We start from the raw sequence: 9,652 nt of genomic DNA, 5'->3' as shown, positions 1-9,652 counted from the left end.
AAAATGTAAAAATACAGAGCAGAAAATAAAGAAACATAGTGCAGAAAATTAAAAGATAGTGCAGCAATGCAGAAATGCAGAAATATAGTGCAAACAAGATAAAATGTTGTATACCTTCAAAGATTTCTCAGACCAAGAAAAGCAATCAATGATAACTTTATTGGAGAATTAGAAAACAAAGTGACAGCTATAAAACGTAAAAGCTTAAAAACTTTGTAAATTGAACCATTTTTAACTCCCAATTCCAAAGACTTAAAGCTAACTATGTAAGGCAGAGTTAAATTGTAGAATAAAAGAAAGAACTTATGATGTATCCTCAATATCGAACTCATCGTCATCCTCAGATTCATGTTCAGGTTCTTCAGCAACAAATTCACATGGATACACCTTAATAACTGTGGTTGGTATATCACTCCTCACTAAGTCAACTTCACCATTATCTTCAGGAATAGAAGGGCCCATTGAATGGTCATATGGCTCATTTATATAACTTTGGGGGACATCAGATTTGGCTTCATCACTGATACTAAATAAGTCTCTTGGGACTGTTTTCATAACATAATGCTTATCATCATCATATGGATCCTTCACATAAAAGCATTGATGAGCTTGAGATGCTAATACAAAAGGCTCTTCCTGAGAGCACCTTTTGTTGAAGTAAACATAAGTAAAGCCATAAATATTCTCTTTAGCCTCATACCATTCACACTTAAATAGGACAACTTTAAAATGGTTATAGTAATCCAACTCAAGGATATCAACTATTTTACCATAATAAGTTAGATTTGCATCAATATGATTTTTATCCTTAGAGCTTGCAAAACTGGTAGTTAAAGCAACTAATGTAACACCACTATTTTGTGTTTTATGCTTTGCTTCACGTCGCCTTGTATGAAATCTATACCCATTTATAATATACCCTGCATATCTTTTAGCAACTGAATTAAGTCCTCTCGATAACTGTTTTATCAAATCTGACACATCCTCATGCATAACACGAGCTTCAACCATTGAGAGAAGCTTTTGACTATGATTTTTGGCCTTACTCCCATTTAGATCTTTTTCCCTGATTACTAACCTCAAGTTCATGCTCTCTACAGAACAACTATTATTATTTGTTAGCAATCAGATGAGTAAAATAATTTATGAAGTATATACAATAAATGATATAATACTAGTGAATCAATTTACCTAATATATTCTAGAACTTCATCACAATTGTTCAGTATATATCCATGTGCTTGATGTCGTGACTTGTAATCAAGAAAGGTTGGCTCACCCTTTTTTCCACCTAGTGGACAACCTCTATTTGGAAACAAGTTAGAAGTTTGCACATCTGGTGATCCACACTCATAATCATTTCAGGGTCTTCTGTTAAATTTGGTTTGTACACCCTCATGAAAACATCTAGAGCATGAATTCAAATAGTCTGTAACCCGACGTGCCTCTGCAATACATCCTTCTGGATGCCTTCTGTTACGAACAGATGACTTAAAAGTGCCCATTTCTTTTTTAGGAGAATACATACATCGAAGTTGTACAGGACCTCCTAATCTTACCTTATTTGCCAAATGAACAGACAAATGAATCATTATATCAAAAAAGCTAGGGGGGGGAATTCGCTCCAACTGACACAATGTTTCTTTAATTTCTAGTTCTAAACGATCCAGTTCTTCCAATTTAATAACTTTTTGACATAAACGACGAAAGAAGGAACTTAAATGAATCAAAGGAATAGCAACATGATCACGAAATATGCTTTTAATAGGTATAGGCAGCAGGTAATGTAACATGAAATGTGCATCATGAGTCTTATAATTAGATATTTTTCTTTCAGCTAGCTTCACACATCTAGAAATATTAGAAGCACTACCGTCAGGCAACTTTGCCCTTTTGAGAACACCACAAAAAATAGATTTTTCTCCCTTAGACATTGAAAAGCACGTTGTTGGAAGCTTTACCTTCCTACCATCCTTTGTATCTTTTGGTTGAAGGCTCTTCCTAATGCCCCATCTCTTTGAGGTCATAACGAGCATTTGGATGATCCTTCGTCTTGCCAGAAATATCCAAAAGTGTTCCAATTATACTATCAACTATATTCTTCTCTATGTGCATTACACCAAGGTCATGACGCAACAAATTGTGTTGCCAGTGCGGCAATTCAAAAAAGATTGATCGTTTCTTCCATGGGCCATTATTTGATTTCTTTTGCACTTTTCCAAATACATTTCCAACATTCTGTAGGCTATTAAGCAAATCTGTTCCCTGCAATAAAGGAGGAGGAGACCTGAATTTTGTCTTTCCATTAAAAGACTTTTTGTCAGATCTCCACGGATGATCCATAGGTAGAAAAACACGATGGCTCATATAGCAGATTTTTTAACTATGTTTTAGATAGAATGAGTTAGTGCCATAATTACAACAAGGGCAAGCCAACTTTCCTTTTGTACTCCAACCGGACACCATGGCATATGCAGGAAAGTCATTAATTGTCCACAAAAGAGCTGCTCGCATTTGAAAAGTTTGATTTCTTGAATCATCATATGTTTCTACCCCGAACTCCCACAACTCCTTCAACTCTTCTATTAATGGTTGTAGATAAATGTCAATGTCATTTCCAGGTGATCGCGGTCCAGGTATAAGCAAAGAAAGCATAAGGTATTCTGATTTCATGCACATCTATGGAGGTAAATTATACACCATTGACATAACTGGCCATGTGCTGTGAGATATGCTCATGGTTCAAAATGGATTGAATCCATCACTTGCTAAGCCAAGTCTCAAATTACGAGAGTCTTTTGCAAATTCTTGATGCATGTTATCAAATTCTTTCCATGCTTGTCCATCAGCAGGATGCCTTAACTTTCCATCTTTAGAACGTTGCTCGTCATGCCATCTTAATGATTCTGCTATTTTTGAGCTCATAAATAGCCTTTTAAGTCTAGGAATCAACGAAAAGTGTCTCAAAATTTTAATAGGAACACGATGAGGTTTCTTAGAAGACTCAAGCTCACTATCTACTTCAGGATGTTCAACAAATCGAGAAGCTCCACAAACATGGCAATACTCATCATCTTTATGGTCGCCTCTAAATAACATACAATCATTAGGACAAGCATCAATCTTTTTATAGTCAAGCCCTAAATCCCTTACCACGGCCTTGGCTTTATTGTAAGATTCCAGAATGTTCAACTCAGGAATCGCTTAACTCCAAGAGAGAAGTAAAAGAAGCATTGCTCCATCCATGGAGATACTTCAACAAGTATAAATGAATTGTGAATGATAATTTAGAGAAACCTTTACAACCTAGATATAGTTCTTGGCTTGCCTCATCAACTAAATTATAAAAAAATTGGGCGTCTTCATTTGGGCCTTCATAAGCTCCTTCATCTTGTGCAATATCTCTAAAGGTATCATTCAACAATCCATCAATATCATCATATGAGTGAGCTTCATCCATGTTAGTATCAATTTTTTTTGGTATTTCCCATTCCCCATGATTGATCCATCTTGTATAGCCTTGAGCAAAGCCATAGCATATTAAATGATCATATATTATGTTCCTTCGATACCAATGGATACTACAACACTTTGAACATGGACATTGAATTTGTTCTCCTTGAGGATCTCCAACAGAGTAAGCAAAGTCCAAAAAAGATTGAACACCATCAAAATACTCTTTACTATACTTTGGATAATCCATCCAACACTTAGATAAATTATTTGAGATCCTAAATATTAAAAGCTAATGTAAAATCTCCAAGATATACATTAATTTATGCATTAACATTATAAATAGATCCTAAAATTGAAACTGATTCCTCAACATTATATATAGTATAAAAATAGAACAATAAGAAAATATAGAGGATAAGAAGTTCTTACCCAGCCATGACAATTACGTTAAGTCAAAATTCAAGTTCAAGTCCACTAAATCTTCTCACGTGTAGGATAATTTTCTAGGAGAAAAAATAAATTGAAATTAGTATTATTCAAAATCAATATGCTACCAAGCTCACATGATAAATATGCTACCAAACTCACAGAGAAAATCCTAACAAAATCACAAAAAACTATTAACATTGCACCATATGCTACCAAGCTCATAGAAAACTATTTTTTATAAGTAGCAAGCTCACCACCAAAGACTAATAATCTTTTCTGCTAAAGCAAAAACTGAAAAAATCTAAACATCAAGATATATATATATAATAACAAGTACAAACCTGTAGAAAATACTTAGAAAAATTAACATTGAGGAAAAATACAAGAACTCCTAAGTAGTAAAGCAGATCGAGAAATCACAATGAAAAAACAGAAACTCTAAAACCCAGTTGACAAACTAACATAATATTAGTTGTAACCCAAAACAAATCCCTAAAAAAAGTATGTTCACAATTTTTATGGGCTTCATGTACTGAAGCACAAATTCTGTTCACACTAACAAAAGCTCACAAATTAAAACAATATGATGAAGGATATTTAAGATTATCGAGTGTAATAATGAAACCCATAAGAAGGAGTTGATTTATGATGAAATCTCAAAGTTTTTCAAAACCCTACCTCGAAGATGAACGCTTGTGGAAGATTCAACAGATTTGCCTCACTATAGTTTTGAAGAAAGTAACAAACTCTTTTCTAATCGATGAATGACAAAAAAAATTCCCAGATTTGATTCAGAAATTTTTTAGGGATGAGAGTGACTCTTCACTCTCTGAATGATGAATGACGAAAATATTCTTAAGAATATTGAGGACCGCGCTATTTTTCTTAAACCAATATATGGAGGGAATGATAAATTTAGCTGAAAATTTAAGGCATAATTATAAAGTGTTGTCATTATAATTAAAACTTAATAACACTTAAAAAGCGTAGCAAAATATAATAAAGTGTTGCCAATTATTTTATGATTGGGCAACACTTTAAAGTGTAACCCATATTGTCTAAGGGCATGTTTTTTAGGCATGGTCTATTATTTTGTAGCCAAAAGGTTTGATCAAAAGTAAAGCCTCAAAAGTGTGCCCTTAAATATTTTTTGTAATGTTTCTGAAGTGTGGTATAAAATAAGTGTTGTCGTAGGCCAAATTTGTTGTAGTGGATAGAGGAGAATTTTGCTGTTGAGAATGTTGAGGATGTGAGACAAGAGGAAGAGGTGCAGGCTGAGACTACATGTATTTATCCTTTAGACCCAGTGTTAGCTCAGCAGATCATGTCATTCTTGAAAGGATTGGTTGTTCCTGGAGTGCTTCCCTCTTTTAAAGAAACTCAGGCTCCCGCCCATCTCCCTATTGCTAACATTGCCCCCAAGGTGGGTGGAAATGGAGGTAATGATGCTTTTTTCCATCCTTTGTTGGGTCCTGTTATGACTAGTAACGAGCATGAAATGTTGTCTAAGGTTTTGAAGCTAAAGCCTACTATATTTCTTGATTCTGAGAGTGAGGATGCTTATCAGTTTATTTTGGATTGTTATGAGAGGCTTCATAAGTTGGGAATTGTCCATCAGCATGGGGTTGAGTTTGTGACTTTTCAGCTTCAAGGTGAGGCTAAGCAATGGTGGAGATCTTATGTGGAATGAAGATCTTCAACTTTACCCCCCACTCTCTTGGACTCAGTTTCATGCTCTGTTCTTAGAGAAATATGTGCCTAGGACTTTGAGGGACCGCAAGTAGGATGAGTTAATGGCTTTGGAGCAAGGTGGTATATATGTGGCTGCTTATGAGGCCAAGTTTCATGCATTGTCTAGATATGCTACTCAATTGGTGACTATTGAGGAGGAGAGGATCCGGTTATTTATTAGGGGACTAAATTCTGAGTTGCAGGTATTATCTGTTCATATGACCTCTGCAGGGAGGAGCTTTAATGAGGTAGCAGACTTTGTGAAGACATTGGAGGGAGTGAGGTGAGACGGTCAGGCTAAGGCATTGGCTAAAAGGAACAAGAACTCAAGTAACTTTCAAGTTCTTACTCCAGGGGGTACGAAGGCTAACGCTTGCAGCCAAGCCAATTCAATCCGCTATGCCCGCCTTTACAGGTAATTACTCAGGAACTCCACCTCATAATTTGATTCAGGATAGCCAGGGAGTCGCGCCTTCAACGGGCAGCAGGCCATCTTTTAATTGTACTTGCTATAACTGTGGAGAACCTGGCCATATGAGAAGAGATTGTCCCCACCCGCGTATGATGGAGTCCGCACAGTAGTAGACTAGAGCAGTGGTACTCGTGTGAAATGGTAATAATGGTCGAGGGCGTCCACAAAGTGGGTGAGGAGGTAATCAATGAGGCCGTGGGGGAAGAGGAAATGGTAATGCAGGCAGAGGTAACACGCAACTAGGTAGGGAAGTCACTCGACATGATGATAGAGTTCAGTGTTACGCCTTTCCGAGCAAGAATGAGGCAGAGGCGTCTGACGCAGTGATTACATGTACTATTCTTGTCTATGACCGGATGCCTAATGTGTTATTTGATCCAGGTTCTAGTTATTATTATGTATCCGTGCGATTTGCCTTAGAATTTGCTATAATTTGTGATATAATTGATGCCCCCATCCATGTTTCTACCCCAGTTGGAGAGTCTGTTATAGTCACCCATGTCTATACTGCTTGTCCTATTTTGTTTATGGGTTTTCAGACTTGGGCTGATTTGGTGATTTTGGATATGACTGACTTTGATATTATCTTAGGCATGACTTGGTTGTCCCTCTATTATGTTGTGCTGAATTGTAATACTAAGTCTGTAACTCTAGAAATTCTAGGAAGGGAAAAATTAGAGTGGAAAGGGATGTACAAGACTAAGCAAGCTAAGATCATATCCTCCATTCGGGCTAGGAAACTGGTAGGGCAGGGTTGTTTAGCTTATTTGGCTCATATTCGGGATGTAGAGGTTGAGTCTCCATCTATTGAGTCTATTCCTGTGGTGTCAGAATTTAGAGAAGTGTTTCCTACCGATTTGCCTGGCATGCCTCCGGATAGAGACATAGACTTGTGCATTGATTTGGAGCATGGTACGTGCCCCATTTCTATTCCTACATATCGTATGGCTCCGACATAATTAAGAAAGCTTAAGGCTCAAATCCAAGAGCTTCTTGATAAAGGATTTATTCATCTTAGTGCTTCCCCATGGGGAGCTCTAGTTTTGTTTGTTAAGTAAAAAGATGGTAGTATGAGAATGTGTATAGACTATCGTCAATTGAATAGGGTCACTATTGGAAACAAGTACCCTTTACCTCGAATATATGATCTTTTTGACCAATTGCAAGGTGCATCAGTCTTCTCTAAAATTGATCTAAGGTCTGGTTACCATCAATTTAAAATTAGGCCTGAGAATGTTCCCAAAACGGCGTTTAGAACCCGTTATAGGCACTATGAGTTCCTGGTTATGTCTTTTGGGTTGACTAATGCGCCTGCAGCTTTTATGAGTTTGATGAATGGGGTGTTCAAGTCATTTCTTGATTCATTCATCATAGTCTTTATTTATGATATTTTGCTCTATTTGAAAAGTGAGGAAGAGCATGCCGACCATCTTCGTATTGTTCTAGGTGTTCTTGGGAAACAAAGGTTGTATGTTAAATTTTCTAAGTGTGAATTCTGGTTGACTTCAGTTGCATTTTTGGGGCATGTAGTTTCAAAAGAAGGGGTAATGGTAGATCCTCAACAGATTAAGGTGGTTAAAAATTGGATTCAGCCTAGCTCTGTGACGGAGGTTAGGAGTTTTATGGGGCTCGCTAACTATTATCGTCAAGTTGTGAAGAACTTTCCTACTATTGCCACTCACTTGACTAATTTGATAAAAAAAGGACATACCATTTGAATGGATTGAAAAATGTGAGGAGAGCTTCCAAAAGCTCAAGTCTCTCTGGACCACCGCACCTATTTTAGCACTACCGATTGAAGGTAAGGATTGTATTATTTATTGTGATGCTTCACATTCTGTTTTGGGTGTTGTGTTGATGCAGGATAAGAATGTTATAGCTTATGCATCGCGTCAATTAAAGGTGCATGAAAGGAATTATCCAACAGATGATTTGGAGTTGGCAGCGGTAGTGTTTGTTCTTAAGATCTGGCGGCATTACCTCTATGGTGTTAAGTGTGAGGTGTTTACTGATCATCGTAGTTTGCAGCATGTATTCACTCAAAATGATCTGAATTTGAGACATCGAAGGTGGATGGAGTTACTCAAAGATTTTGATGTCACCATCCAATACCATCCGGGTAAGGCGAATTTAGTGGCAGACGCTTTGAGTCGAAAAGTGGTGAATATGGGTAGTCTAGCTTGCTTGAGTGTAACCAAGAGACCTTTGGCTAAAGAAATTCAGACCTTGGAGGCTAAGTTCATGCAACTGGGCATCTTAGAAAGAGGTGGGGTGTTAGCTAGCATTGAGGTAAGGGCTACATTCATTGAGGAGATCAAGGCCAAGCAATTTGAGGATGAAAATTTGATTGAACTTAAGAAGAAGACTGTAATTGGTAAGGCACAAGAGACCACTCTTGATGAGGAGTGTGTGCTCAATTGTAAAGGAAGAGTCTATGTTCCTAGATTGATGACTTGATTCAGAAATTGTTGGCAGAATCTCATGGTTCGCGATATTCTATTTATCTGGGTGTGACAAAGATGTACCGAGACTTGAAGCGAATTTATTGGTGGCCAGGCATGAAGAAACATATAGCAGAGTTTGTGGCGAAGTGTCAAAATTGCCAACAAGTGAAAGTATGAACATCAAAGGCTTGCAGGTTTGCTTCAAAGAATGCCAATTCTGAAATGGAAAGTGGGAAATGATAGCCATGGATTTTGTGGTTGGTCTTTCCAAGACTTTGGGGAAGTTTGATTCTATTTGGGTAGTGGTTGATAGATTGACTAAGTCATTCCATTTTATTCCGGTAAGAATAGATTATAATGCTGAACAATTGGCTAAAGTTTATGTGAAAGAGATAGTAAGGTTGCATGGAATGCCCTTTTCTATCTTAGACTGTGGTACCCAATTCACATCCAAGTTTTGGAGGAAATTACATGATGAATTGGGAACACAACTCACTTTTAGTACAATCTTTCATCCACAGACAGACGGACAGTCAGAGAGGACTATTCAAGTGTTAGAAGACATGTTGAGGGCATGTGTGATTGATTTTGGAGGGCATTGGGATAAGTTCCTACCGTTGTGTAATTCTTCTCTAATAATAGTTATCACTCCAGCATAGATATGACACCATTTGAGGCACTCTATTGGAGGGGATGTAGATCACCTATAGGATGGTTTGAGGCTGGAGTTGTGAAACTGTTTGGGGTTGATTTGGTGAGGGATGCTCAAGATAAGGTGAGGAGTATTCAAGCTAAGCTTCTAGCAGCCCAGAGTAGACAGAAGAAGTATGCAGATCATAAGATAAGAGACATGTCGTTTCAAACTGGTGATAATGTTCTTCTTAAGGTATCACCCATGAAAGGGGTGATGAGATTTGGCAAGAAGGGCAAGCTAAGTCAGTGATACATTGGTCCCTTTGAGGTTCTTGAATGTGTAGGGCCGGTGGCTTATAGATTGGCTCTACCTCCTAATCTATCGGGAGTTCATCCGATATTTCATGTGTCCATGTTGAAAAGATATCATGGTAATGCAGATTACATCATTAAGTGAGACTCAATTTTGTTAAACAAGGACTTACAA

Source organism: Solanum tuberosum, unplaced genomic scaffold (assembly GCF_000226075.1).
Source record: "Solanum tuberosum cultivar DM 1-3 516 R44 unplaced genomic scaffold, SolTub_3.0 scf00176, whole genome shotgun sequence".
Taxonomy (NCBI): Eukaryota; Viridiplantae; Streptophyta; class Magnoliopsida; order Solanales; family Solanaceae; genus Solanum; species Solanum tuberosum.
Note: the sequence above shows the minus strand (reverse complement) of the source record.